The sequence below is a fragment of the Vombatus ursinus genome, unplaced genomic scaffold (assembly GCF_900497805.2).
Source record: "Vombatus ursinus unplaced genomic scaffold, bare-nosed wombat genome assembly UNPS02004573.1, whole genome shotgun sequence".
NCBI lineage: Eukaryota > Metazoa > Chordata > Mammalia > Diprotodontia > Vombatidae > Vombatus > Vombatus ursinus.
The window spans coordinates 1,441,847-1,451,031 of record NW_020944351.1 but is presented as its reverse complement, the minus strand read 5'-3'; the positions used below and the strand labels follow the sequence as shown (position 1 = coordinate 1,451,031).

The 9,185-nt window shown below is 39.9% G+C and overlaps 1 pseudogene; it reads right to left on the bottom strand.

The window, feature by feature from the left end:
• Window positions 1-7,939: 7,939 nt before the first annotated feature.
• Window positions 7,940-9,185, bottom strand: part of LOC114024775 — a 2,476-nt pseudogene continuing 1,230 nt past the window's right edge.

Sequence of the window (9,185 nt, the reverse complement as noted above, 5' to 3'; positions counted from 1 at the left end):
GTAAAGGTCAGGGTAGTAAAAATGGAGTCAGGGATTTGTCTAAAGGAGTACTGGCCAGGGAATGTGTCCAATGAGTAGTTGGAAGGCTAGGAATGTGTCCCCAGCTAATGGATCAAAAATATACTTAGAGTGGACAGAGGGCCAGGATCTGATGGTGATGTGGGCAATTAAAAATAAATAGAAGAGAATAGCCAGTAATAGCCACTACCTAGTAAAAGCCCTAATAACCAAAATCAAACATAAGGCAATTAGGCTTTTAAAAACCTGGCCCCTTTCTACCTTTCCTGTCTTCCATCCATATTTCCTATGTTCCAACCATAGTGGCTTACTTGCCATTGCTGGCACACAACAGTCTGTCTCCCCTCCCCCACCCCCTATCCCCTGCCTTTGCACTGATTGGCCTCTCTCTATGCCTGCACTGTTCTCCTTCCCAACCTCTAATTCCTAGAGTCTCTGGCTTCCTTTAAGCCTCAGCTCAAAAGCCACTTCTTACAGGAGGCTTTTTGAATCTATTCCAGCTCCTAGTGCCTTCTCCTCTAAGGCTGGCTCCCTTCTTCCTCCGTATTTATCTTGTGTTTATATATGCATACACATATATGTATATTTACACATAAATATATAAACATTTATATATACACACATGCATGTATAGATATGTGTGTGTGTGTGTGTGTATTTTTATCCCACCTCTTTACCAATTGATAACAGTTTATGCTCAGCAAACAGAAAACCTAAGTGTTTTAGAGATTTAGTCTACCAGGTTTTGGTTAACCTGATAAGAATTCATCAGCATTCCTTTCCCCGTGTGCTGAGCTCAGGACAGTAATATTAGGTAGGGTATGCTGCCATTTTTCTATCAGGCACGAAGTAGGTTGTGGATAATATCCACGAAATTAGTTAAAGCCTGGGGGTGAAATTAGTTAAAGCCTGGGGGTGAAATTAGTTCACAATTTTTTGGGCTATGATCTTTCCCCTCAAAAAATAAATGGATGAAAAGTAAACAATTTGAGCCCTGCCTTAAAAATAATCCTTTTTAATATTGTTTAGCAAAAATAATAAAACCCTAATTTTTAGCCACCAAAAAAATTGCACATGATCTGAGAGATAGGGAGAAGTCAAAGAGAGCGTTAATGGGCTAAAATCAAGAGGACAGAGGGTAGAAGAAGTGATTTACTATTTCAGGGAAAACAATTTCATCCACTCATTAATAAGTCAGTATTGTAGTTGGTCAGATAATGCGGAGGAACACCTTGGATGAGGAAATGAGAGGGTGGGACTGGAGGGTCCAGATAATAACTGAGTGGATCTGAAGAGGAGAGATGGACAAGAACAGGCTTTCAATTTGCCCCCTTGCCTTTGGGGTGGTGAGAGTAAGGACAGAACACTGGGAAGTAGGATAGAAAATGATGGGTAGAAATTAGGTGCAGGCATCAGAAATATAATGATCTGGTAACAACACCATGAAGTAACTTCACAGATGCAGAATAGGGTCAGACATAGATGATGCAATGAACTGTACTCAGGGAAAGGGAGACTGGATCCTTCAGGAAAGTCACTTCTTCAAGAAGAAATTGTCCATCTGGGAAGCATCTCCCTCCCCTAGGGGGAAGGAAATGGCTGAGACTCTTGGCATAGTTCAGTTGAATAAGGGGTCATAGGTTCAAAGGAATAATTACATGACAACAAAATGGATGTGATGAGCACAAAGACAAATGACAGAACTGTGCCCTCGTCCCCCAGATTAGGGTTACAGAGCACTGCAACCCACTGCCGCCATTGAGAATTAACATTCCTTGGAATGTATTCTAGAGAATCCTAGAAAGCCAAGTTGGAAAGAGGAATTACAAATTAATGCCACTGAAATAGAAGAATGGATGAGATGGCAGGGAGGATTAGTTATGGAACTTTTATTTGAGGTAGGAAAGGAAGGATAAAACAAAAAAGAAAATAATAAAAGTAAACTCAAGGAAATTGGAATTGAACAATGGAAAGGTACGGAGAATTTCGGGGAAGCCACTAGATTCAGTTTCTTGTAGGCAAAACAAATTGCAGAGATTAAATGCTGATGTAAAAGAGGGGGTAGATTTACATTAGATTTTACTGTTATATGTTTGTGCGTACATAGGGTGATATATGTATTTAACAGAAGATAACCCAAACTTAGTAAGTGTGACTGTCAATTGTGAATGGATCAAATTCCCTTTTAAAAAGTAAAACACTAGAGGAATAGATAAGAAAATAAAACCAAAAAATTGGGTGCATAAATATAAAACACATTTATATCCTACAGGTACATACAGAGTGAAAATGAGAGGATAAAACAAATACTATTATGCTTCAGGTCAAAAAAGTAGGAGTTACAATCAAGGTCTGAGGTAAAGCAACAACGAAAACTGATACAGTCAAGCATGACAAACTAGAAAATGGCATTATGCTTGAAGGCACCATAGATAATGGAAAATTTATGGCATTAAACATATATGCACCAAATGAGATTGGAACTAAATTCTTAAAGGAAAAATAGATGCATTGCAAAAAAGACAGTGATAGTAACACAGTGTTGTTGTTCAGTTGTTTTTCAGTTGTGTCCAACTCTTTGCGACCCCATTTAGGGTTTTCTTGGCAAAGATACTGGAGTTGTTGGCCATTTCCTCTCCAGCTCCTTTTAGAGATGAAGTACTGAGGCAAATAGGGTTAAGTGACTTGCCCAGGGTTAAGCGGCCAGTAAGTGCCTGAGGCTGGATTTAAACTCAGGAAGAGGAGTCTTCCCGACTCCAGGCCAGGTGCTTTATCTGTTGTGTCACCTAGATGCCCAGTTAACACAATAGGAGGGTTCTATATCCCTCTCTCAAAATTGTATAAATCCACCAGAAAGATAAACAAGAAGGAAAACATACAGCTGAATGAATTGTTGGACAAACTAGATGTAATTGACCTATTATGACTTCTGAATGTGAATATTAGAGAATACACATATTTGTGAGCATCCCATGTCACCTTAACAAAACCGATCATGTGCTAAGGGATATAATAATCATAAACAAATATAAAAAGGCAGATATAGTACATTTATATTTTCCAGACAATAGGGATAGTGACTGGACCTATGATTTCATTAGTATGGAAAACACAAGATATGGAAACTCCTTCTACCAATGTAGGTTAGCATCTTCTTTGCCACACTTATGGTCTTAGTTGCTTAGAGCACTGAGAGATTAAGTGACTTACCCAGGATTTTGTGCCACCTATATGTCAGAGGTGGGGCTTCAACCCAGGTTGCCTATGGGGATTGTAACATCATAAAACCGTAATGAATAAAGGAAGTATGAGCAAAAGATACAATCCTATATGGAGATAAAGGATTGACATCCTGAATAATGAATGGGTTAAAGAATAGTTAATAGAAACAACAAATAATTATGTTAAAGATAACAGATAACAATGAAACAGCATACCAAAACTAATGGGATGCAGCTAAACCAGTCCTCAATGGAAAACTAACATCTCTGAAAACTTACATAAACAAGATAGAAAAAAAGGACCACTGAACTAAACATGCAATTAGAAAGACTAGAAAATAAGCAAATAAGTAACCCTAAAACATGTATAAGGGAAGCAGTCTTGAAAATCAGAGGAAGAGAAACTTGAAAATAAAAAAAAACCTATAAAGCTAGAAGTTATTTTTTAAACAATGAATCCCCCAACTATTCTGGAAGGCAATCTGGAACCAAGCCCTAAGAGTTGCTGAGCTGTACATACCTTTTGAACCAGCGCAACCATGGCTAGGCCTTTACCACAGAGAGATGGAATAAGGCAGAAAAGTTCCACATGTACACAAATATTGTACTTCTTTTTGTGGTGCAAAGAACTGGAAACTGAGGCAGTGCTCATCGGTTGGGGAATGGCTGAACAAATGATAGTATATAAATATGAAAGGGGTGATTTTAGTGAGACCTGAGAAGACTTGTACAAACTGATTTAGAATGGAGTGAGCAGGAGAGCAATTTATATAACAACAAGGCTGTAAACGCAAACAATTCTGAATAACCTAAGAATTCTAATCAATGTGACGACCCATAACAATTGCAGGGGACTTATGATGAAGCATGTTTCCCGCTTCCTGACAGAGAGGTGATGGACTCAGGGTGTAGAGTGAGACACTTATGTTTTGGATATGGCCAATGCAGGAATTTGTTTTGTTTGATTATACATATATGTTACAAGAATTTTTTTTCAATGGTGGATGTGGGGGTAGAGGAAGGGGGGAAATGTCTTATGCCTCTTAACCCTGTTTTTCATCTTCACCGTGACTTCCAATGCCTCTGGCCTTTCAGACAGCTAGGTAGCACAGTGGATAGAGAGCTCTGGACTTGGAGTGTGGAAGACCTGAGTTCAAATGCAGCCTCAGATGCTTAGTCTGTGTCAGTTTCCTCATCTGTAAAATAGGGATAATAACAGCACTTAACTTGTAGGGTTGTTGTGGGGATAGGGTAAGATAACATTTGCAGAGCACTTTACAAACCTTAAAGTGCAATATAAATATTAGCTATTATTACTTTCCCAGGCCCTCACCCTTGCACTGATTATACTCTTCTCACTTCCCAACTTTGACCCTTTGGTGAACTCATTCAACTCTATACTATCCTCTAACCTTAAATCCCTTGCCCCTTCATCCTACTGCCAAATCCCAACCTTGGATCATTCCCACTATCTGCCTCTTTCATTCTCATTCACATGTTGCCAAATGGAGATGAAGTAGCAAAACCATGCTGACTGGGTCCACTACCCATTTGTTATATCCTCTGACCCGGGTTCTCACTATTGCAAAACAATCCCACTTCTCCCTAATTGATTCTTTAGCTCATTCACCACAACTGCTGTTTTAAATCTTTTCTTCTTTCCCCAAGCCTCTTAAAGTACACCCCTTTTCTCCACCTGCTCAGATGAGGACCTTGACTCATAGTTCACTGTAGAAACTGAGATCATTCACCAAAGGTGAAGAGCACACTTTTCATCTGACATTCCTTTAACGTCATCCCCCACTATCTCCTCCTTCACTCCAGTCTCTTTTTTGCTCTCAAGGCCAACCATCTACATCCACCCTTTCCCCAACTCCTCCCATCATCTTCTCCATTAGATTGGCCCCTCTATCACTCCCTTTCTAATCTTCAATCTATGTACTGGTTCTTTCCTTGTTTCACGTGAATATACCCATATCTACCCATCTTAAAAACCTCTACTAGATCTTATCCTCGTCCTATAGCTCTTCTCCCCTTTGCAGCTATTCTCCTTGAAAAGAACTATCTATCTAGGTGTGGTGACATATGCCTGTAACCCTTTACAGGGGAGTCTGAGGTGGGCAGATCACTTGAGTTTGGGAGTTCTAAGTTGCAGTATGCCTAAAGCCAATCAGGTTTCTGCACTAAATCCTGCATCAGTAAGGTGCGATGCTAGGTGTTGGGGTTAAAAATACAGCAGGTCACAGCTTCTGGGCCAGTCAGTGGTGGGATTGGATCTGTGAGTAGCAACTGCACTTCTAGCCTGGAAAAGATAGGAAGACCCACTCTAAAAAAGAAAAGAAAGGAAAAGAAAGAAAAAAAAAAGAAAAAAGCTATCTATACTAGATACCTCCCCTTCCTTTCCTGTCACTCTCTTCTAAACCCTCTGCAAACTGGCTCCAACCTCATCAAAAGTTATCAAAGGCCAAAGTGACCAATGATATCTTAATTGTCAAATTTAATGGTCTTTTCTCAATCCTTTCTGGACCTTTCTTTAGCACTTGACCCTGTTGTGTGCCTCTTCCTGTGTTTTCTTTCCTCTCTGGATGCTCTCTCGGCTTTCTTCTGACTTGTCTGAAGGCTCCTCAATCTCCTTTGCTGGATCTTTTGTTTTAATGGTTGCTGTTGTTTTGAAAATACTTAATGAATACAAAATGGAATCAGAATGAAAGAGTTTATGGAATGGAATGAAATAAAAACATCAAAATCTTCTTAAAACACAACCAATATTTATTTCCAATATTTATTACAATTGACATATTTGGCAATGGCAAGTTTCTGTTGTCATTTAACTGATTGGACAATGACAGCAATATACAGTTGCTTAGTAGTTATTTAACACCCTTAAGGAAGTTGCTAGATTCGGCAGAATTTTTGAAATGTTGTCCCCTCTCTTGTACTAATGCATATTAATGACTTCAAATGCAGAATAACCTGAAACACTGCCATTGGTCCAATGTACAAAATGAAAGGAACACACAAATTCTGGATGGGGAAATTTGTCGACCAAAATAAGCATTTTAAAATATAAGGCTGTAATATATATTTTACTATTATATTGTATTTAGAGGAAGTCAAAAGAATAGTCAGAAGCTACCATATACAATAATATGCAAAACTGATCATTCAAAGGAAATTGATACTCAAGTGAACAAAACAGTAGAGTCCTTAAAGGAATGATGGGGGGAAAATCAAGCAATAAAAAAAATCTTTGGTCTGATGGATTTACAAATAAATTCTATCAAATATTTAGAGAACAATTTCTACAATATTTATATCTATCTATAAAACAGTAACACTCCCCCCCCCCCCCACCCCCACCATACCCAGCTACCCTTTTGGAACACCTCTGCGCCCAAGAGCTAAAATAATTTCTTTGGTAGCAGATAACTGCTATGTACCTTTCTCTACCCTACCCCCCAACCTTTCCCCAACCCCCATCAATGAACACAGTTAAGAAGAGATAAAAACCCAAAGTTCAAGTCTGATCTTATCTGTCCCACCTTGTAGTCCTAAAATTTGCTGGATCTAGATCCATGCCACACCCATAATAGGTGTCCCATGTCCCCCAAGGCTCTATCCTGGGCCCTCTTCTCTCTTTTTTTCTTTTCCTTTTTCTTTTTAAAATTTTAACAGCTTATTTAAACAATTTTCAAAAAAAAAAAGTTGAATCAGGCTTCCTTTGATAAGCAAAAGGACCTAAAAGAGTTTTTAAGAATTAACAGGCAACATTTTTGGTTCACTTAAAAGAATACTTGAAGTATTCTTTGCCCCCCTCCCCAATCCTTTACCATGAAGTGACTGGTTTTTTGTTTTTTTTTAAGGCAGTTGGGTTTAAGTGACTTGCCCAGAGTCACACAGCTAGTAAGAAGTGACCAGTTTTATAACTGTAATCTAAAGCCAGAAAATTAAGATTACATTTTCAGTGGACTGTATAGTTATTCACTGATAAGTGAAAGCTCAATATCACCACTTATATATCAGTCATGTGGTAAGAAAACAAAATCTTTATGCATACATTATGAAACTCTACTCCTCCCTCCCACTTGCTATTGTAGATTATATTAAGGATTTGACAAGCTCAGTATTCAGACAAGAATTAGAAAACTGCTGCATAAAAATACCTTTAGATCTAATACCAGTAATACAGAGTTACACAGTATAATTCAGTTGTAGATAATTAAGTATATATAATACTCTGTAAAGGGCAGGAACAAGTAAATTTAACTTATTTTCCATTAACAACTTAACCTGATAAATTCAACTTTTCTAAGCATTGATGTGGTAAAGAGAAAAGCAGAAAGCAAACAATGTGTATTGCTGGTTTATCACATTTTAGGCATCTTACATAAATGCAAAATTTTCACTTTACCCTGGATTCAGGAGGAAACTTTTTAAATGAAGTTTTTATCCAGAAGAAACTTTTAAGCAGTCAAAATTTAGTCTTTAAACACATTTCTCTGAAAACATTTAACTTTGAATAAAACACCAAAGTACACAAATGAAGAATGAAAACAACATTTCAACTTGAGCAAAAGTAGTCTTCACTCAGTAGACATAGTTCACTCTGGAAAAGCAGATAAGAAGAAAGAAACAAAACCCACATTACAATTCTAGGGTAACTTTCTGAAATTCTTCATCAAATTCTCCACCTTCAGGCTTCAAAAGTAACGAGGAGAATAGGGTCGAGATCTAGAAGGGGATCGGTTTCTCCCTCGGCTGTCATATGGAGATGGTGATTGCCTTCGGTAAATCGGGTGCCTATCTTGGCCATTTCTCCATTCTCTTCTGCTTCCGGTTGCTGCAACTCCATCTTCTTCTCTATAGAATCTATTGTAATGGACCCAGTCACTATATCCACGATCAGATCCTCGATCATAGTAATCCCTACGTCTGCCAGAAGTAGGTCTTCCCCTGTAGATTCCAGGTGTGGGAGGGTGGGGTCTTCTTGTTAAAGAAAAATCCACTCTAATCCTCCGCCCATCAAGCTCCATCCCGTCAGCATTCTCTTTAGCTTCCTTGGCATCATCCACATTTTCAAAATACACAAAAGCAAACCCCCTGGAGCGCCTGGCGCGCTGATCATAAATAATGGAGACATCAGAAACGGGGCCATATTTGGAGAATACATATTTTAGATCCCTTTCTGTGGTGTACATGCTCAAACCAAATATACCGAGGCAACAGTTGGGATCAGCGTTGTACCGAATCCTCAGATGTTGCCTGCTGGGGTCCAGAGGACAATGACTGTAGTCATAGTATTTTCGATAACCACCAGAACCACGGTTTCGACTGCAAGACCGGCTCCGGGACCGTCGGCGAGTGCGGGAGCGGACGGAGCGATAGCCACAGCGGGAGCAACAGCGGAAACGGGAGCGGGAGCGGGAACGGGGCCGGGATCTGGTGTAAGACCTTGGAGAGCTAATTTGGGATCTGGATCTGGATTGGGATCTGGACCGTGACTTTGCTTCAGAATGTTTAGAATCTTCCCTGGAAGGAGAACTTGTTTGGCTAGAAATTGTAATTCTGCCAGAACTCTGCACACTTCCACTTCTGGAGGCAGAGCGGGATTCCCGCCCATTCGAGTGTACCTCTCTGCTCTCGCTCCTGGTATCACAGGTCTGCGCTTGCCCGCCAACAGCTACCTCACGATCAGACATGGCTGCTGCCTTCTCAATTGCTACCCTCCTCCTCTCACCAAAACCCCCAGACAGTACTGTGACAGTGGGGAGAAACTCCCACAGTCTCTGACCTTTGTCTCTGTAGGATCAAAAAACGGCTGTTGCCGAAGGGCCAAGGGCCCTAAACCACCACTGTTCTGTCAGAAAAACCGAATGGCTGTAGCTGTGGGAACCACAGGAATGGCGGTCGCTGGGCAGGGGGCCCACCGGAATGGCGGTCGCTGGG